We start from the raw sequence: 22508 nt of genomic DNA on the forward strand, positions 1-22508 counted from the left end.
AATACACCATTTTAATGAGGAGAGCAGCAACATTTTCCTTTCCACTCTTGTAGCACTTTCTTTCTACCTTGCTATATCACATGATTACCCAGTAACCATTTTGGCTTCAAGATTATAAGCTTATTAAGGACAGAAACAATATTGTATAGATCTATTGAATTCTTATAATATCTAAATTGGTGCCTTGAGTAGTCTATGCAACTAGTAAGTTTTTATTGAATAGAATGATGATAAACAGGTTTCATATTTTGCAAGACATCTTGTATTATCTTGAATATTTCCAAATATTAGAAACGTTCTCAAATTTTGTGATTATTTCTGCTTTCCTCAGCTTCTAACAGATTGTTTACTCCATGAAGCCCTTCACAGTTTTCCTAAGCATTTTCTCGTGTCAGTCTAACAAATATTTGAAGATAATTATATTGTGCTTCTGAGTATTTTTTCTATACCATTCTCCTTAATGCAAGTTTCTTCATTTTTAGCTTTTAAATGTAATTATCCAGATTGCTCTTCTCTGAGCATTCATCTATAACTATATGTGTGTGTAGATAGATAGATAAATAGACAGGAAATAGATAGACAGATATGAAGATATGAAGATACCTGTTAAATATATCTTAGTAAACAGAATTCAAAATTGGATCTAATAATCTGAGGCAATCTGTGTAGCTAAAATAAATGGAACTATCATTGCTATCATTTTAATGTAATTCTTCTAGTGATGCTAGTAATACTACCAATGTATATGTGGCGACTTTTAAAGTCATATAATTCAGTTAAATCAAAATGATTTTGATTTCAATAAAACCCTTGCTTTTTAAGGCTATATTGTCACTATCTTACTCTTGTATTTGTTTATGGGAGACCTAAATACTATAGATAGATAGATAGATAGATAGATAGATAGATAGATAGACAGATAGATAGTGATAGACAGACAGACAGACATAGAGAATATTTGGAGGGATATTTATTTTGCAATACGCACTTGACATATGTGATCTAATTCTCACAACCACTTTGTAAGGTAAAGGCGATTCTTATTCTCATTACACAAATGACGAAATTGAGGCTTAGGAAGATAAGCGTACAAGAGTAGGTGATAGGGCCTGGATTTTGTTCTTAAGAAAATTTCCCCTGAATCCTGGGCCCCTACACGCTTCTTCACAGTCATCACTCTGCCTGATGAGGTATTCTTGGAGTCGTGTATGTTTGCCTTTCTCCTGCTGTTTCATAAATGTCATGCCACCAGGAAAATGGCTAGTTGAATCAGATATACTTCAGAATACTTGCGGAGGTCTATAAATGTGTTCTGTTGGAAAAACTGGGCTAGTGGGGTAAGAATGGGGGTTCCTCCTTCCACCTCCAGGTAATTCAGAGGGTTCTCTGCCAATAACTTTTTCCTAACTGAATCTATTGTAACTCAGAATATTTTTTTTTTCTAAGAGGAAAGTTTTGGGCCAAGTCCTACTTTTTGGTGGGAATATCTGTGGACAAGTGGAATCTTGAGTCTTCTCTTAAAACTAATTACTTGGCTATTGTCCTTTCTACACAAATGCAGGGAGAGCCCTGTGCTACTGTTACAATGATGTCTCCTTATTGGGCTGAAAGCACTGTATGAACCATCTTGTCAAAAGTGCTAATGAGTGTATATTTATATTTTCAGGAGAGTATCAAGGGTTCTTTCTTCCCTTGATCTTTTGCACAGAATTAAATAAAACACACCTGGGAAACATACTTATAGAACAATGTTGAATTACCTCTATTTAGAAATTGATTTGAGAAAGAAAAGCATTTAAGAAGGAAAGAAAAATAAAATCAAGAAGTTGATTTGAATTAGAATAAAGAATATTGTCCTGAATGTCAGATCACATGTGCTTGATGATCAGCTCACCTCTGCCCTTTTAAATGCTTTGTTTCTAGGATATCAAGATGCATCAGACGCCATGTCAAAGGCTCCCAGAATTTGAGACTTACATCTCAAAGGCTGTCACATCCTCTGTCCTGCAGATTTCTTGTAGAGAACAATACCTGCCTTATAAGACTGGTTCTGATAAGTCCTTTAATTTTTGGTGTCCAATCAGTCACTAGTAGATGCCAAACCTTGAGTTTATGTTTTAGTTACAGACTTCAGCTCATACTTTCTCAATTATAACACTAAGAATCGTCCTTTGGATAATAACGTTTATATCACACCTAGAGACTATGTAAGCACAACTTTTCTCTTTTACTGTTCTATTCACAGTTAAAATATCTTTCTGTGTGTGTGTGTGTGTGTGAGAGAGAGAGAGGTGGGATAGAGAGAGAGGGACAGAATGAGAACAAATCTGGATTTGTCAAGGAAAAAAATGTTCCATGACAAAGGAACCATGAGTTGACCAATGGGTACTGATATCTACTGTACACAAAGGATCGAAGCCAGTCCTGAGGGCTAGACGGGAGAAAGCATCATAGTGACCCTAACCTGTATTTAAATGTATCCTGTAGAAGTTAGCTAGGCTGTAGTCAGAGCAATACAGTGAGTAATCACCAAGTCATGTTTCTGAACTCACATGACTCCTCTGAAACATGTGGTGAAGATATTTGAGGCATTATCAAACACCTGCAGATTTTCAGTTCCTCATTTCTTGCTCATGTGATTTATTAACAGTTCTGCTAATGCAGATAGAATGCAGCCTCAAATTACAGCAGAGGAGAGGGTTGAATGCTGTGCAGCCTATGCTATTCAGAGTGCAGAATATCTGCAACCTAGTTGATCATTTTTGAATCATCAGCTCCATCTTTATGTTAAATTAACAATTTAACAGCTGCTTTCATCAAAGTTCTTTTGTGTCTACCAACACGATACTGTAATTTTTTTTTCTTAAATGCAATTTCCAAGATCATTTCTGTGCCTTTTCAGTCCCAGATTACTGATTTGCATGTTTGATCAATTTGTATACAAATGTTCAGGCATTTATAAACCATCTAGGGAGCATGAAACACCCTCTAGAGCTCTAGAGAATAATTTGATCCATCTCATCATTCACTTACTTAAATTTCTTTTTCATTAAGGACAGGTGATGAATGAAGGCAGTAAAATATGACTGAGCTTAGGTATACTGTTTCCTAAATAGGAAATATTGTAAACCAAAAGATTTTCACAAAATTCTAGTAAATGGGAATATTGAAAATTGAGTCAGATTTATCATAGAAAACACATTTTTTTCTTTTTACCTTTTGTGTTAGTCGGCTTGGGTCACCATACCAAAATACTATACACTGGGTGGCTTAAACAACAGAAATTCATTTCTCACACTTCCAGAGGCTGGGAAATTCAAGATCGAGTTGCTAGCCAATTTGTTCTCTGTCAGGGCCTCCTTCTTGTTTTGTAGATGGGCACCTTTTTGTGACATCCTTGGTGCATGCAGGCACACACACACACACACACACACACAGAGAGAGAGAAAATGTTCGGGTGTTTCTTCCATTGGACCAGAGCCCAGGACCTCATCTAAACCTACTTATTTCCCCAAGGCCCCATCTGCAAACACTGTCGCATCAGGGGTTAGGACTTCAAAGGATACAATTTGTTTGCAACACCTTTTACAACAACTCAGTCTGCAACACTTCTCATATCTCCAACAATATTTAGGCTTTAATTTATTTTAAAATCATATTTCTAAGCTATATGCATAATAGTACAGCCTGAATGTCTTGAGCTCAAAAGAAGACCTTTAGAAAACAATGCACCTAGATTTTCAAGGAAAATCTACGCTATGTTTGTGGCAGAAGCCACTTGAATTGGCTGATACAAGTTTCTTTCTTGGCTACTGGATCTCATTAGAACCAGCTTCTCCAGATTGGAATGACCTCCTTAAGGGCCCTGAGTATCATCTTCTGTGTCTAGTTAAATTGAGGAGGCACATCCTACTACGTAGCCTTCGCAATCAGGAACAATCAGTCCCCCTTGAGCATTCCTCAAAACAGGAACTGTTCAAATCTGCCCTTTCTCTGAGCTTGTGGGTCCAGACAGTGCAGGAATAGCTGGACAGGTTGGAAGAAGAGAAGGCCAGGAAAATTTCCAGAAAAGTCCCTGAGGGATTCATTGGAGCCAAGAGTCAAGCTCAAGCAGCAAGGTACAAAATACTAACATCAAGTCCAAAGGGTAAAAGACTGAGTTAGGAGGGGCTAATGGAATAAGAAGTTTTGGGTAAGTGGAAACAAAGTTGAAATAACAATAGCCCCAAAGCAAATCAGGAGGTTCACCTTTATTACCCCAAACAGTGCTGGGCCAACTGTAGCTTGCCTTATCAGCTACTCCACGTTGGATGAAGATAGCTTTGATCTTCTGGCTTAAAGGATCAGAAGCAGTGTGAGTAGAAACTCAACTGTTTCACAAAGGGTGGAAAAGCAAATGATATGGCTGGCAAAACACGACTCTCAATGCTTTGGCTTAGATGTGATACATGCCACATTCACTTACATGCCATTGGCCAAAGCAAGTCACACAAACAAGCTTGATGTCATCTGGGTGAGGATACATACTTCTCCAATGGGAGACACTACAAATCCCGTGCATGGTGCAACTGTATATAATTCTTTTACAAGAAAGCAGAGTGAACAGGAAGAAGCAATAGTTCAATCTACTACATCTTTTGAAACTAACTTTCCCTTTAGAAAGACCGTCATTTCTCTTGCATGCTTGTTGTTTCCTTCCATTTGTTTTTCAAAACACTAATCTTGGTTAGATTCACATATAGTCTTCATGCCTTTATCTGTGAAGGTGAACACCAGTATAGAATGTTTAGAAAAAGACAAAAGAGTATAATATCATCTTCATACATTCATAATTAAGAATTTCAATTCTCACTCAAAAATTCTAAGAAATCCTACCGGTTTTCCTCTACTAAGCTCATTATCCCACTCTCTGCGCTAATTATTTTAGATCTTCGTTTTTCTATTCAAGCTCATCACCCATAATTCCCCTCTGCACCACTCCCCTCACACGCTGCCCACAGATGGCATTGCCTCTCATTTCGTTAGAAAAACAAGAGCCATCAGGTGCCCCCTCACCTCCCCAGCACCGACTCTGTGCACCTGTCTGAGCCTGGACTCATCTTCTTCTTTTCTGTTCTCTTTCTGTAAGAGTTGCTAAATCGTGATGACTGAAGGACGTATAATTGGTACTAAGTTTCAGAAATAAGCCTCCTTAGAGGCTCTGGTAGTTAAAAGAGGATTCCGGTGATTCCCAAAGTTTGCAATAGTCCATTTCTCTAATCTGTCCATGTTTTAGGAGTCCAAAATCAGCAGTTTGCAAAATACCAACTGTTGACTACATCAGAATCATGGGATTTCTACCCATGATTCCTACCCCTGTATTTCCAGGATGGGACCTGGAAATATGTATTTTACTGTCTGTCCAAGTGATTCTAATGCATTGCTCAGTATAAAGGTACCTATTACAGAACCTAAGGTGCCTTTAAAGTTTTAGATCTGTGGTTCTATAACTTTGCCTCATAATAAAATTACCTGGGGAGCTTTTAGGGTGCCTGAGGCCCAAGTTACACTCTGGACCAATTAAATTTTAATCTCAGTGGTTAGGACTAAGAAGTCGCCATTTTTAGACCTTCACAGGTGTTTATGATGTGCAGCAAACCTAAGAACAACTTCTCACTTTCAGCGAAGTGTGGAAGGCTAAGGGTGCCTTCTGGCTGCACTCAGAGGGGCTTGGATGGGGAGTGCAATATCACAGCTCCGCAATGAGGAAGCATCCCCAGGGATGGTTTTGCAACAGAAAATATTGTTCATGCCACTCAAACTGGGAAAAGACCACCTTGTACCAAATGGAAATAATTAATCTATGAAGAAAAATACTGCTGAGGCAGCATAAAATGCTGTAAAGTGTGCCAGACTCAAGGTCAAAGGAGCTGTGTCTGTTGTTTGTTACCTGGGACAATCTTGGGCAAGGAATTTGATTATTCTGAACTGGAGTTTTCTTACCAGTAAGGCGGATGCTACAGTAACCAGCCTTGTTGTATGGTTGCTATTTTATTTCATTAAGAGAGCTGACAACTGACATATTCAAATGGTCAGAGTGCTTTTCATTGGAATTTGGGGAGCAATTTGGATTTCCTTATTTAAATCTGGAGTTAAATCTTTATTAATACATGTAGTTTTCTTATTTGTTTTTCCATTATTAAACTCTTTTCTAACCTTTTAGAGAGCCAGTCTAGCTCTTTTGTCTTAGAATAATTTTACATCCCATTTTCTTAATTAGCCTAGAGATTCTGTAGTATTGGTGCTTGTTTTCTCTATTGCTGCTGAATACCAGGAAAGAGCCAAAGAGTACCTTTGTTGCCCAGATATCTGATAAAGTCCAGATGCATCTGGAAACCATTTGGAGTTCACGGGCAAATGAAGTAGGTCATAAAATATGAAGAACTCAAGAGAAAAAATAAACTACCAAGGTTGAATTATAAGGTAAGGTCTTAGCTCTTATCTTTCTTAATAATGCCTCCTCTGCTCGCCATGGCAACCACATGTGCTGGCAGTTGTTATGGCAAAGGGAGAGGACTGCAAATAGAAGAGAACTGTAGGATTCTGCAATGGAAGAAGGTATTTCTGAGACTAGTAAAAACACAGACCAACATGTACTGTTATGATCTAAGCCTCATGTGTATGAATAAGGGGGTATCACAATGAACTAAGATTTCATGAGGCAGGTTCATCTTCATTTTTTTTTATTTGTTGCAAAATGAGGTCTCATTGGTGAGTCCTCATATTGATGCCTATAAAGCACTTGTCACGGTACTTAGTTCATAGAAGGTACTCTCTATCAGTTAGCTGAATATAAATAACCTGGATGAACAGTATGTGTGTATAAGGCTGTTGGCATATGGATTTTCTGTAGAAAAATTTTACTTAAAAAGTAAGCAAGAATCGAAAGTTTGATTAATAGACAATTGGAACAACTAAAATGAAACCCTTTCTCAAGGACACCTACCAAGTGAACTGATGCATTTTGAAGGGCATATGATGAGTGGCCATGCCATGGCAGCACATTTTCTGTTTGCCTGTGCTGTATGGATTCATATATGATTACAAAACCCAGAGTGACCCATTAGTACAAAGTAGGCATAAATTTATGTATTTATTTTTTCAAATTAGCAAAGTGTTGAAATTTCAGGATCCAAAGAAACCAAGAGACCTGTTAAAGGTGTTATTTCTTTGACCGTTTATCTTTTGCTTGAAACAATGTAGAGGTGCATTGACCTTTTCTCACCTCCATGTCAGCTTTTACATTTGTGTGTTTCCAGTCCTCTTTGAGCTAGTGAAGTGAATTCTCACAAAACCTAAATAATCTAGATTCTCTGCTTCCTTAATCAGTGGGTAGAATAGTGGGCCTGGGATTTTCCCCAGCATGGCGTGGTTTTCATGAAGGGGATGGAGGAAATTTTGAACCCATTTGCAATTTCTCTGAGGACAGAAATGATAGAGACCATAATAAGGACAAATTAGACTGTAGTGAAGCTCAATATGGTGACCTTATTTTGTGTGTGTTCCGTGGGTGGATTCTACTTTTTCTTTATAAATGACATTAAATAGCAAGCTGATGTCACAATGGGCAGAGGTCTCTCACAGAAACTTACCAAGCATTGCACATTCTACTTGTTGCAATCTGTGAAAAAAACCTTGTAATAAATACACATCTAGAACCTGATGTGATTCTCTTTTGTACAGTAGGAAAAACATAATTTGTTATTTCATTGAAAGATGGAACACACCATGAATGTGCATGGTGAAGTCAGGAGGCTTTAGACACAGCAGGAGAGTGTGATAGTGGTCTTCTCTACTGGTTTAGAGAAAACATCAGGTTCCACTTTAGCCTGGTGTTCTCCAGGTTCTATCATGTAGGCCAGGGGTGTCCAATCTTTTGGCTTCCCTGGGCCACGCTGGAAGAAGAATTGCCTTGGGCTACCCATAAAATACACCACCACTAACAATAGCTCACAAGCTAAAAAAAAAAAAAAAAACTGCAAAAGAATCTCATAATGTGGCTGGGCTTGGTGGCTCATGCCTGTAATCCCAGCACTTTGGGAGGCCGAGGCGGGCGGATCATGAGGTCAGGACATCGAGACCATCTTGACCAACATGGTGAAACCCCGTCTCTACTAAAATACAAAACATTAGCCAGGTGTGGTGGCGCATGCCTGTAATCCCAGCTACTTGGGAGGCTGAGGCAGGGCAATTGCTTAAACCCGGGAGACGGAGGTTACCGTGAGTTGTGATGGCACCACTGCACTCCAGCCTGGCAACAGAGCAAGACTCCGTCTAAAAAAAGAAAAAAAAAAGTATCTCATAATGTTTTAAGAAAGTTTACAAATTGGTGTTAGGCCACATTCCAAGTCATTCTGGGCTACAGGTTGGACAAGTTTGATCTAGGCCTTCCTTTATGAGGTTTAGCCCCTGTGGTCCTAGATAGTCCCAATTACAGCAGGAAGCATATTGACAGTTTTAGCCCCAGTGAAAGCTGGGCTTAGAAATTAGGCTTATTTTCACAAATATGTTTCTGTCTTTGTACTGAGAATAAGCTGGGAGTGTCTATGTGGCACCTCTTTCTGGCTACCATAGTCAAGAAGGCTTGGCTACAGCTCTAATTTCCTGGCCTTTCATCTGAGGCTACTAAATCTTTGTGACTATTCTTGTTTGTTTCTCTGGGTTTCTGCATCTAGATTTTATCTTTCTGTGAATTAACTTAGTTTGGTATTTATGGGCCATTCCTAGATGAATTTGGATATTTCCTTGCTGTATACCTCTGTTGTCCCTCACCAATGGGGTGGATCCAATTACACCTATAGATACACTGTCTAGATCCCACCCCCAGGGAGGGCTTGCTGCCACACCCAGTGAAGGGGGTCAGCCAAGGACCCCAGCTCTCTGCTCCTGTAAGGTCTGCCCTCAGCTGAGGAGAGCCACCTGGCCTGGGGTTACAACTTTCCCAGGGCAACCCAAGGCCAGGAGAACAAGGTTGGGGTAAAGGCCCAGGCATTCTGAACAATGGGGACCTTGGCCAGGGGCAATACTCCTTTCTGGAGCTCCTGTGGGACTAGCCATGGCTCCTTTTGGCCTGCACAATGGAGTTGCCTTTTTCCCGGCCCAGTTCTATTCCTTCCTGCTTTTTCCCACAGGTGTTGATCCCTAATAAATATCTTTATGCCAAACCCTGACTCAAAGTTGGCTTCTAGAGAACGGGGATATTAGAAATAGAACTCTCATTTCTTCTACAGGGAGAAGCAGCTAAGAAGGACAAGTTCTCCAGCTCCTTCTCTTTCAGGTCCTGAGGTTCTGTGATGCCAAGCAGAGCAGCCACAGATGCTCTTATCTGCTTGTGGAAAAGCAGAATTCACATTCCTTCTAAGCCCAGAGCTACAACCCTCCCAGTCAATCACTGCCTGACACAATGTTCACGTAGTGTGAAGGACTTATTTCAACTTTATTTTGCTCTTAAGTTCTGTGATAATGGTATACCCCTGCCTTTTGGTATAACTGTACAAAAGAGAAACGTTCATCTTTTATGTACAAAGAAAATTTCACCTTTTCCTTGTTGCTAAATTTTGGTTTTCAGGCAGTATTTGTCAACATCTGGCTGGAGTCCTGGATCTGCCACTCATTGCTTGAGTAACATTTTTTTGTCTCAATTTCTTCATCTCTAAAATTAAACAGCACATCACTTACTTCCTTAGGTGGCTGATGGGATCAACAATATTTGAAAGAGAATAAAGAAATATGTACAAACATATTTTACATGCCAAAACATCTTATAATTGTGAGGAAGTATGATGATGAAGGTTATGATTTTCTAGCTGTTTTGCAGTCGTTGGTTGGAAACTTTGACACTGTCTACATTTTCTGTTCTAGTTCCATTTGAGACTGGTGCCTGACATTTACAAGACGGCGATGACAGGGTGCAGCTTCTTGCTGGGGGACAGAGTTCTGCCCCAGCCCAGACTTAAGTGGTTCATATGGTGATTGATCCCCTGACCTTGCGCTCATTAACTTTATCCTCTCATGAATGGAAGGAACCAGCCATAAGGATCTCTTTGTGTGTACAGTTTTCTTTGTATTTCTAGAAATCAGAGCCGCTACTACCCAAATTGTGTGTGTGTGTCTTCTGAACTGTCTACCCTTTGCTAGACAGTTTCCAGGTGTATAAAAAGCTCCCTGTTTTAAATAAAGTCACAGCATGAAAGAAAAATGTGGAAAGCATTGTAATATTTCTTGATTGATAAGAGCAGGTAATAAAAGTGAGAACTAAGATGCTTGGAAACTTTGAAGGAAGAAAATAATGTGATTTCACATCTAATCCTGTGACAAAGCATGGAGATTACTCCAATCTCAGGGCCCGGAGGAAGATTCTATTGTAAGAACTGAAGACTTCCCTCTTGTTCACCAAGATCAAATTTATCAGCTTCCTTAGTTTAGTTTGGAAACATTATCCTACTTCTATTTTAGCTGAACCCTTATGCAGTGCAAGGAAATTGAGGCGGGCACATTGAGAGTGGTGGTTTTTCTTGTTTTTACAAAAACACAAGATTCTCTTTAACAAACGCGTGGGGAACACCTACTCTGCCAGTGCCTTAAGGCCACAAATGTAAACTCGTTCATGCATTTTCCCCCAAACGACATCCGGTATCAATCTTTCGGAGGATAGACGTGTATAGCGGGTGGGAGGGGATGCTGAGAAGAGTAACCCGATCTCCAGGCACATCTGGGTCTTCACTTCACTGTTTCACAGCAAGGGCAGAGAGCAATTTTACAAAGACATGATTGGACAAGCCAGGAAAAAGAAGATCCCCTTGGTCACTGATGGGCTTTTATTCTGATGGATTTTCCTGAACACGCAGGAGTCACCATTCAGAATTCCTTTTCTCTTTCTCACAGGATCACCTGAGAGAAAGCCACCTTCTGCTTGTTTCTCTGTCCGTCCTTTGCTGGCATTCCCCCTGCAGCAACCCTGGGGCCAGGGAGCATCTGATCAGAAGAACTCACTGCCTCTGTGCCCACAAGGACACGCCTCTCACACTGTGCTTCTCAGAGTATCTGTGGTAACGAACAAGATGTTTGTATGTTTTAGGTTTTATTATTATTTTTATTTCCAGTCTGTATGGAAGTTGCTTTTGTAAAATACAATCCCAGTAAAATATTATCAAATTAAAACTTTGAACACCATTGACAAAATACAAGCTCTGTCATCATCATCATCATCATCAACATCAACAACGTAGTCATCATCATGCTCATTATACTCAAGAAGACGAACATTATTCTGCCAATTCTGCTTCTTTACTTACTGCCTTGAGAACTGGCTACAGCCAGCTTGCTGAGGGCCACTGGTCCCCACTCGACACTGCTGGCACTATTAGCATGTGCCTTCCATACATAACAGGATCCTCTTCCTTCCTGGCAACCTTGAGCCTTTAAGTGCTTTGCTCAGTGGAGGAGGAGGGAAGATGAGTTAGGTACTGAAGAGAAAATGGCCAGATCAGACTGTGTGAGGATTAGATACAATACAATTACCAGGGGAGTGGAAGTCAAATATTGTACAATTATCAGGGGAGTGGAAGTTCTGGAAGAGGCAGCCACAGGTCTGAGAGAAGCATATGGGAGACATTGTGAAAATACCAGGTGTCGGGGTGTCATGCCCTTTGCTCTGAATTTCTAGGTATTGGTGAGTTGAAACGTTGTTTCTCTGGCTACAAATTTATTATGTATTATTATAGCCAATGTAGGAAAGCACAGACAAATGTAAATAAAAACTCCTTTAAAGAACACCATCAAGAGACCTAAAATATTTGGAAGATTTTCCTTCAGGTCTTTTATTCCACAATGTTTAAAAATGCTTCATATCTGGGAGGCCTAGGTGGGCAGATCACCTGAGGTCAGGAGTTCCAAACCAGCCTGACCAAAATAGAGAAACACCCTCTCTACTAAAAATACAAAATTAGCCGGGTGGGGTGGCACATGCCTGTAATCCCAGCTACCTGGGAGGCTGAGGCAGGAGAATCACTTGAACCCGGGAGGCAGAGGTTGCGGTGAGCTGAGATCGCACCATTGCACTCAAGCCTGGGCAACAAGAGTGAAAAGCTGTCTCTTAAAAAAAAAAGGATGCTTCGTATCATACTGAACCCATATCGTTTTTCAGCTTCTTCATTTAAAACTGTATAATAAATGATTCTCCATGTTATTAGTTTAACTTTAAAATCCTAACTTTAATGGGTAAATACTGTTTCATTCATCTATGAATCAAAAAGTATTTAACTATTGCTTTTGTGACATTTAGATGATTTCCGATTAATTTGCCAATATAATGAGCAATAAAATCAATATATTTTTGTGTTTATGGATTTTTATATATTTCATAGGTTTAGTGGTTATTTGTATTTCTTCTTTATTAATTTTTTACTTGAGTATTTTTATTTTCTACTAGTATTTACCTAGTGTTTTCTATATAGATGTGTACACATTTTATGTGTATTAAAAAAACAACAACCTCTAGCCAGACATATGTTGTGATGGTTAATACTGATTGGATTGAAGGATGCAAAGTATCGATCCTGAGTATGTCTGTGAGGGTGTTGCCAAAGGAGATTCACATTTGAGTCAGTGAGCTGAGAAAAGCAGACCCACCCTTAATCTGGGTGGGCACCATCTAATCAGCTGCCAGCATGGCTAGAATATAAAGAAGGCAGAAAAATTTGAAAAGATGAGACTGGCCAACCTCCCAGTCTCCATCTTTCTCCCGTGCTGGATGCCTCCTGCACTCGAGCATTGGACTCCAGGTTCTTCAGTTTTGGAACTTAGACTGGCTCTCCTTGCTCCTCAGCTTGCAGACAGCCTAGTGTGGGACCTTGTGATCATGTGATCCAATACTTAATAAACTCCCCTTTATATATATAATTAGTTCTGTCCCTCTAGAGAACCCTGAGTAACACATATGTCTACCTATATTTTTTCTCAAAGACCACTATACTTAAATATTAGCATACACACTTAAATGTACTTTTAGTAGTTGTTAACTTTTATATTGAGTGGCTGCTGTGTGTAGTGGAAAGAGAATCAATAAGAGAAAAAAAACTAAGTCCAACCTCCAGGTGTGACTCTGCTGGTTGCCCTTGGACAATTTGTTCAACCTCTCTGAGCCACTTGACATCATCTTCTCTGCCCTGGAAGAGGATGCCCTGCTTTGGAAGAGGATGTTTTATTTTGTGTTGATCTGCCAGCCTCCACACTTGATTTCTATTTTGTCCTCCAAGCTGACTGAGCCAGCATTTTCCAGCCTATTCATAAAGCAGTGAATGGTATGGTAAATCCATAAAGGAGGGAAGGATCTGGAAGCTCCATATGTTTCTTCTGCATATGTCCCATTGTCCAGAACTAAGTCACAAAGCCATATTGAGCCCTTAAATGGAATCCTTTATTTAGTTAGATGGATTTCGGGAGACTACTTGAAGTGCCTACTGTGGTCTACTCCTTTGGCCACCCAAATATCTGCACTCACACTTCCACTCAGAACATACCCATTATCTCAGTCACTCAGTTATTTCCTCGACAACCAATTCCAGGATCTCTGGTTGATGGGCAACCCTCGGTTTCAAGTGTGAATGTGGCTTCTCACAGCTCAGCAGCTACAAACTAAGCTGTAAGTAATCCACTCTTCACACCCTGATCTCCAAGCACATCTGACATTTGAGGAAAGGGACAGCCGCTCTATAAAGTATCATTTAGAAAAGAAAAGTTTGAAAAAACACACATAATAGGCACATTTCATAGCAATGATCAAATTGGGCTGAGCCACTGATGTGGTTTGGATATTCGTCCCGCTCAAATATCATGTTGAGATGTAATTTCCAATGTTTCTGGTGAGGCCTGGAGGGAGGTGTTTGGGTCATGGGAGTGGATATCTCATGGCTTGGTGCTGTCTTTGCCATAGTGAGTGGCTTCTTATGAGATCTGGTTGTTAAAAAGTGTGTGGCACCTCTCCCCCTGCTCCCTCTCTCTATGTGACATTCCTGCTCCTCCTTCACCTCCTGCTATGATTGTAGCTTCCCGAGGCCTCCCCAGAAGCTGAGCAGATGCTGGTGCCAAGCTTTCTGTGCAACCTAAAGAACTGTGAGCCAATAAAACCTCCCCCCGACATTTTTTTTTTAAATAAATTATCCAGTCTCAGGTATTTCTTTAGAGCAACCACAAGTACAGCCTAACCCAGCCACCCTTGTAAGACATCCCTGACCGCAGTGCAGGAAGCTCTTCATGGAACTCATCTGCCGGCTGCCAGGACTTCTCTGGAAGGAGCTGACACACTCTCATCCTCTGTTGCCCCAGCCTCTCCTTCAGGGAAGTTCCTCACTATCTGTTTTCCTCTGCTTGGAGAGGATGCTCTGTTGAGTGGCTGCATGGTCTTCCCTGACCGCTGGTGTTACACAAAGGCTTGGGGGTGAGTGACATTAGGGTCAAATACTCACAGGCTTTTCACAGTTGGGCTGTAATTTCTTTGGCATATGATTTTTCTCAAAAACTTAGCAGATATGTGTGTTTTCTAAAGCTCCTATACCAAACTACCTCCAAACTTCTGGCTTAAAACAACAGAAATTGATCATCTCACATTTCTGGAGGTCAGAAGTCTAAGACCGGGTTGTCACCGGGGTCATGCTCTCTATAAAGGTGTTGGGGAAGGATGTCTTCTGGGCCTCTCTCCTGGTTTCTGATTGTTCCTTGGTTGTTGGCAACCTCCTTCCAATCTTCTCAGGGCAGTCTCCCCCTGTGTGGGTCTGTGATCGATGTCAAATGTCCTCCTTTCATAGGGACCCCTGTCATATTGGATTAGGTGTCTGTTTTACACAGGTATAATCTCATCTTAACTAATTATATCTGCATAAGCCTATTTCTTTGAAAGGTCAGATTCTGAGATACTGGGGATTAGGACTTCAATATATATATATTATTGGTGGGAAGGGCACAATTCAACCATTTATTGTAAGTTTCTGGAAGTTTCCTTCTGGCAGTTTCCATGTGTAAGTAACTGTAATCAAAACCTATTGCTCTACATAACTGCAGTTCTTGAGCCCAGAGACTGCTTTGTCTTCTGCAGTGGTCTCTGATTCTGCCTACCTCACCTCTTATAACTCAATGATCATGGTTACTTTGGGACCATGTGAAACAACAGATTATCATACAAAAAATTTTCAATGTTTTCTCCATTTTTTAAAAATCTCTGCATGTGAAATGTCCCTGTCTGACAGCTCTGAAGACAGTAGTGGTTTTTCCAGCACGGTGTTTGAGGTCTGAGAATGGACAGACTGCCTCCTCAAATGGGTCTCTGACCCCTGTGAAGCCTAACTTGGAGACACCTCCCAGTAGGGGCTGACTGACATCTCATACAGGCAGGTGCCCCTCTGAGATGAAGCTTCCAGAGGAAGGAAGAATCAGGCAGCAATATTTGCCGTTCTGCAATATTTGCTGTTCTGCGGCCTCCGCTGGTGATACCCAGGCAAACAGGATCTGGATTGGACCTTCAGCAAACTCCAAAAGACCTGTAGCTGAGGGACCTGACTGTTAGAAAGAAAACTAACAAACAGAAAGGAATAGCATCAACATCAACAAAAAGGATGTCCACACCAAAAACCCAACTGTAGGTCACCATCATCAAAGACCAAAGGTAGATAAGACCACAAAGATGGGGAGAAACCAGAGCAGAAAAGCTGAAAATTCTAAAAACCAGAGGGCCCCTTCTCCCCCAAAGGATCGCAGCTCCTCGCCAGCAACGGAACAAAGCTGGATGGAGAATGACTTTGAGGAGTTGACAGAAGTAGGCTTCAGAAAGTCAGTAATAACAAACTTCTCCGAGCTAAAGGAGGATGTTCGAACCCATCACAAAGAAGCTAAAAACCTTGAAAAAAGATTAGACAAATGGCTAACTAGAATAAACAGTGTACAGAAGACCTTAAATGACCTGATGGAGCTGAAAACCATGGCACGAGAACTACGTGACGCATGCACAAGTTTCAGTAGCCGATTAGATCAAGTGGAAGAAAGGGTATCAGTGATTGAAGATCAAATTAACGAAATGAAGTGAGAAGAGAAATTTAGAGAAAAAAGAGTAAAAAGAAATGAACAAAGCCTCCCAGAAGTATGGGACTATGTGAAAAGACCAAAGCTACATTTGTTTAGTGTACCTGAAAGTAACGGGGAGAATGGAAACAAGCTGGAAAACACTCTTCAGAATATTATCCAGGAGAACTTCCCCAACCCAGCATGGGAGGCCAACATTCAACTTCAGGAAATACAGAGAACACCACAAAGATACTCCTCGAGGAGAGCAACTCCAAGACACATAATTGTCAGATTCACCAAGGTTGAAATGAAGGAAAAAAATGTTAAGGGCAGCCAGAGAGAAAGGTCGGGTTACCCACAAAGGGAAGCCCATCAGACTAACAACAGATCTCTCGGCAGAAACTCTACAAGCCAGAAGAGAGTGGGAGCCAATATCCAACATTCTTAAAGAAAAGAATTTTCAACCCAGAATTTCATACCCAGCCAAACTAAGTGAAGGAGAAATAAAATCCTTTACAGACAAGCAAATGCTGAGAGATTTTGTCACCACCAGGCCTGCCTTGCAAGAGCTCCTGAAGGAAGCACTAAACATGGAAAGGAACAACTGGTACCAGCCACTGCAAAAACATGCCAAATTGTAAAGACCATTGATGCTAGAAAGAAACTGCATCAACTAATGGGCAAAAGTACCAGCTAACATCATAATGATAAGATCAAATTCACATATAACAATATTAACCTTAAATGTAAATTGGCTAAATTCCCCAATTAAAAGACACAGACTGGCAAATTGGATAAAGAGTCAAGTCCCATCAGTGTGCTGTATTGAGGAGACACATCTCATGTGCAGAGACACACTTAGGCTCAAAATAAAGGGATGGAGGAAGATCTACCAAGCAAATGGAAAGCAAAAAAAAAAAAAAAAGCAGGGGTTGCAATCCTAGTCTCTGATAAAACAAACTTTAAACCAACAAAGATCAAAAGAGAGAAAGAAGGGGATTACATAATGGTAAAGGGATCAATTCAACAAGAAGAGCTAACTATCCTAAAAGTATATGCACCCAATACAGGAGCACCCAGATTCATAAAGCAAGTCCTTAGAGACCTACAAAGAGACTTAGGCTCCCACACAATAATAATGAGATACTTTAACACCCCACTGTCACTATTAGGCAGATCAACGAGACAGAAGGTTAACAAGGATATCCAGGACTTGAACTCAGCTCTGCACCAAGCAGACCTAATAGACATCTACAGAACTCTTCTCTCCAAATCAACAGAATATACATTCTTCTCAGCACCACATCGCACTTATTCCAAAATTGACCACATAGTTGGAAGTAAACCACTCCTCAGCAAATCTAAAAGAACAGAAATCACAGCAACTGTCTCTCAGACCACAGTGCAATCAAATTAGGACTCAGGATTAAGAAACTCACTCAAAACTGCACAACTACATAGAAACTGAACAACCTGTTCCTGAATGACTACTGGATAAATAATGAAATGAAGGCAGAAGTAAAGACGTTCTTTGAAACCAATGAGAACAAAGACACAACGTACAGAATCTCTGGGACACATTTAAAGCAGTGTGTAGAGGGAAATTTATAGCACTAAATGCCCACAAGAGAAAGCAGGAAAGATCTAAAATTGACACCCTAACATCACAATTGAAATAACTAGAGAAGCAAGAGCAAACAAATTCAAAAGCTAGCAGAAGGCAAAAAATAACCGAGATCAGAGAAGAACTGAAGGAGATAGAGACACAAAAAATCCTTCAAAAAATCTATGAATCCAGAAGCTGGATTTTTGAAAAGGTCAACAAAATTGATAGACTGCTAGCAAGACTAATAAAGAAGAAAAGAGAGAAGAATCAAATAGATGCAATAAAAAATGGTAAAGGGAATATCACCACTGATCCCATAGAAATACAAACAACCATCAGAGAATACTATAAACACCTCTATGCAAATAAACTAGAAAATCTAGAAGAAATGGATAAATTCTTGAACACATACACCCTCCCAAGATTAAACCAGGAAGAAGTTGAATCGCTGAGTAGACCAATAACAGGCTCTAAAATTGAGGCAATAATTAATAGCCTACCAACCAAGAAAAGTCCAGGACCAGACAGATTCACAGCCGAATTATACCAGAGGTACAAAGAGGAGCTGGTACCATTCCTTCCAAAACTATTCCAATCAATAGAAAAAGAGGGAATCCTCTCTAACTCATTTTATGAGGCCAGCATCATCCTGATACCAAAGCCTGGCAGAGACACAACAAAAAAGGAGAATTTTAGACCAATATCCCTGATGAACATCGATGTGAAAATCGTCAATAAAATATTGGCAAATCGAATCCAGCAGCACATCAAAAAGCTTATTCACCAAGATCAAGTTGGTTTCATCCCTGGGATGCAAGGCTGGTTCAACATATGCAAATTAATACATGTAATACATCACATAAACAGAACCAGAGACAAAAACCACATGATTATCTCAATAGATGCATAGAAGGCCTTTGACAAAATTCAACAGCCCTTCATGCTAAAAACTCTCAATAAACTAGGTATTGATGGAACGTATCTCAAAATAATAAGAGCTATGTATGACAAACCCACAGCCAGTATCATACTGATTAAGCAAAAACTGGAAGCATTTCCTTTGAAAACTGGCACAAGACAGGGATGCCCTCTCTCACCACTCCTATTCAACATAGTGTTGGAAGTTCTGGCCAGGGCAATTAGGCAAGAGAAAGAAATAAAGTATTCAATTAGGAAAAGAGGAAGTCAAATTGTCCCTGTTTGCAGATGACATGATTGTATATTTAGAAAACCCCATCGTCTCAGCCCAAAATCTCCTTAAGCTGATAAGCAACTTCAGCAAAGTCTCAGGATACAAAATCCATGTGCAAAAATCACAAGCATTCTTATACAACAATAACAGACAGAGAGCCAAATTATGAGAGAACTCCTATTCACAATTGCTACAAAGAGAATAAAATACCTATGAATACAACTTACAAGGGATGTGAAGAACCTCTTCAAGGAGAACTACAAATGACTGCTCAACGAAATAAAAGAGGACACAAACAAATGGAAGAACATTCCATGCTCATGTATAGGAAGAATCAATATCATGAAAATGGCCATACTGCCCAAGGTAATTTATAGATGCAATGCCATCCCCATCAAACTACCAATGACTTTCTTCACAGAATTGGAAAAAACTACTTTAAAGTTCATATTGGAACAAAAAAAGAGCCCACATTGCCAAGACCATCCTAAGCAAAAGGAACAAAGCTGGAGGCATCACGCTACCTGACTTCAAACTATACTACAAGGCTACAGTAACCAAAATAGCATGGTACTGGTACCAAAGCAGAGATATGGATCAATGGAACAGAACAGAGGCCTCAGAAATAGCATCTCACATCTGCAACCATCTGATCTTTGACAAACCTCATAAAAACAAGAAATGGGGAAAGGATTCCCTATTTAATAAATGGTGCTGGGAAAACTGGCTAGCCATATGTAGAAAGCTGAAACTGGATCCCTTCCTTACACCTTACACAAAAATTAATTCAAGATGGATTAAAGATTTAAATATTAGACCTAAAACCATAAAAACCCTGGAAGAAAACCTAGGCAATACCATTCAGGACACAGGCATGGGCAAGGACTTCATGACTAAAATACCAAAAGCAATGGCAAAAAAAGCCAAAATAGACAAATCGGATCTAATTAAACTTAAGAGCTTCTGCACAGCAAAAGAAACTACCATCAGAGTGAACAGGCAACCTACAGAATGGGAGGAAATTTTTGCAATCTACCCACCTGACAAAGGGCTAATATCCAGAATCTACAAAGAACTTAATCACATTTACAAGAAAAAAATCAAACAACCCCATCAAAAAGTAGGCAAAGGATATAAACAGACACTTCTCAAAAGAAGACATTTATGCAGCCAACAGACACATGAAAAAATGCTCATCATCACTGGTCATCAGAGAAATGCAAATGAAAACGGCAATGAGATACCGTCTCACACCAGTTAGAATGGCGATCATTAAAAAGTCAGGAAATAACAGGTGCTGGAGAGGATGTGGAGAAATAGGAACGCTTTTACACTATTGGTGGGAGTGTAAACTAGTTCAACCACTGTGGAAGACAGTGTGGCGATTACTCAAGAATCTAGAACTAGAAATACCATTTGACCCAGCGATCCCATTACTTGGTATGTACCCAAGGGATTATAAATCATGCTACTATAAAGACACATGCACACATGTTTATTGTGGCACTATTCACAATAGCAAAGACTTGGAACCAACCCAAATGTCCATCAATGATAGACTGGATTAAGAAAATGTGGCACATAAACACCATGGAATACTATGCAGCCATAAAAAAGGATGAGTTCATGTCCTTTGTAGGGACATGGAAGAAGCTGGAAACCATAGTTCTGAGCAAACTACCACAAGGACAGAAAAGCAAACACCGCATGTCCTCACTCATAGGTGGGAATTGAACAATGAGAACACTTGGACACAGGGCAGGAAGCATCACACACCGGGGCCTGTCATGGGGTGAGGGAATGCTGGAGGGATAGCATTAGGAGAAATATCTAATGTAAATGACAAGTTAATGGGTGCAGCAAACATACACGGCACATGTATACATATGTCACAAACCTGCACATTGTGCACATGTACCCTAGAACTTAAAGTATAATAAAATAAAACAAAATAAAATAAAATAAAATGTCTGCATGTATATCCATTATATTTAACATGGATTCATCTTTCTCATATACAATTTTGCTAAAATCAGCCAGAATGACCCAGTTCATATGAACTGTTCAGATGCCAGTTTTTTTCCTATTCCATTATTCTGCGTTCTCCACACACGTGCCCCATTTTGGGTCCAGCCCTTAGTACTAGATCCTCATTCTGGGAAGCAGCCAGAAGGACAAGGGAAAGGGAGAACACGCTTTTTCCCTTTAAGAAAGTGGCCCCAGATCACAGTGTTACTTCCTTTCTCATCTCATTGGTCATGACGTAATCACAGGACCACAACTAACAGTGAGATGGCTCAGAAATGATGATCATGTGCCCAGATGAAAATATTCTACCATGTCAGTAGGAGAGAATGGATTTGTGAGTACAATTAGTAGTCTCTGCCACAAGTACCCACTTTAAATTATGGTTTTAAAACCTCTCTTTAAAAATAAAATCCATTAAAAGGAAAGATGGCTGGATAGAGGGACGGGAAGTCCAGCCAGGACACCTTGGTTCAAGTCTAAGCTCTCTCTGAAGTGAGTGTGTCACAGTCTTGAACAGATAGTTTCCTTTTCTGGTATGTTTCATCTCCTGAATAATAAAGCCATGGAAGAGATTGGCATTTCCAAAATAAAGTCCTATAGAATAAAAGATTTAGGCCGGGTGCAGTGGCTTGCACCTGTAATCCCAGCACTTTGGGAGGCCAAGGCGGGTGGATCACGAGGTCAAGAGTTCGAGACCAGCCTGGTCAACATGGTGAAACCCCGTCTCTACTAAAAATATGAAATTGGCTGGGTGTGGTGGTGTGTGCCTGTAATGCCAGATACTTCGGAGGCTGAGGCAAGACAATCGCTTAAACCTGGAAGGCAGAGGTTGCAGTGAGCCGAGAGTAAGCCACTGCACTCCAGTCTGGGTGACAGGGCGAGACTCCATCTCAAAAAAAAAAAAAAAAAAGATTTTAAAGGTAATAATAATTATTTTGTGACAAAGAATCTCTTTACTCAAAATTAGGAAGTGATTAACACCACATTCATCTTTTCGAGATTCACAATATCATAATAGAGATTCTGAGATACTCTTTCCATAAGTAATATTTAATTTAAGATTATTACTCAATCATCTATGAACTTCATGTAAAACTCAAGGTGGGGAACACCAAACTAAATGGCCTATAAAGTTCCTTCCTGCTTTCAGGTTCTGTGACGCTGGAATCCATCATCAAGCTCTTACCACACTTCATCATCTATTAAATTATTTACAAAGTCTATTTATAGCCTCCTGTTCCTGAAATTGAGTTAAGGAATCTTACAACAAAAGGTCTTTAAGTAAGACAAAATATCTACGATAGACATCGACATGGAAAAGCAAGACTGATTCATTCCTTCACATTCATTAGTCTGTTAGGTGCCTTCTCCAGTCAGCTAGTTACCTAGTTAAACTCTGAGGGATGGAGACAATTAAGTTTGGAGGAAGAGGCTCACATCACATGAGACCTGTCACTGGGGTGGTGGGAGGAGGGCGGGGGGAGGGGGTTGGCACCAAGATTCCCTGGGCAGGCAGAGCACATGAGCTCCCGCAGGGCACGCTGAAAAGAAGCAGGGCGGTGCCAGACAGAGGGCCAGCCGACTTCCAGC

The 22508-nt window shown here is 40.2% G+C and overlaps 1 long non-coding RNA gene across 1 annotated transcript; it reads right to left on the minus strand.

Annotated features, from left to right (window-relative positions):
- Positions 1-4235: 4235 nt before the first annotated feature.
- Positions 4236-6467, minus strand: LOC115932891 (uncharacterized). Its single transcript, XR_004069002.3, has 2 exons — positions 6332-6467; positions 4236-4757 (listed from the first exon to the last, which is right to left on the minus strand). It is a non-coding gene; the product is annotated as an uncharacterized lncRNA (long non-coding RNA).
- Positions 6468-22508: the final 16041 nt, after the last annotated feature.

Source organism: Gorilla gorilla, chromosome 12 (assembly GCF_029281585.2).
Source record: "Gorilla gorilla gorilla isolate KB3781 chromosome 12, NHGRI_mGorGor1-v2.1_pri, whole genome shotgun sequence".
In the NCBI taxonomy this organism is placed as follows: domain Eukaryota; kingdom Metazoa; phylum Chordata; class Mammalia; order Primates; family Hominidae; genus Gorilla; species Gorilla gorilla.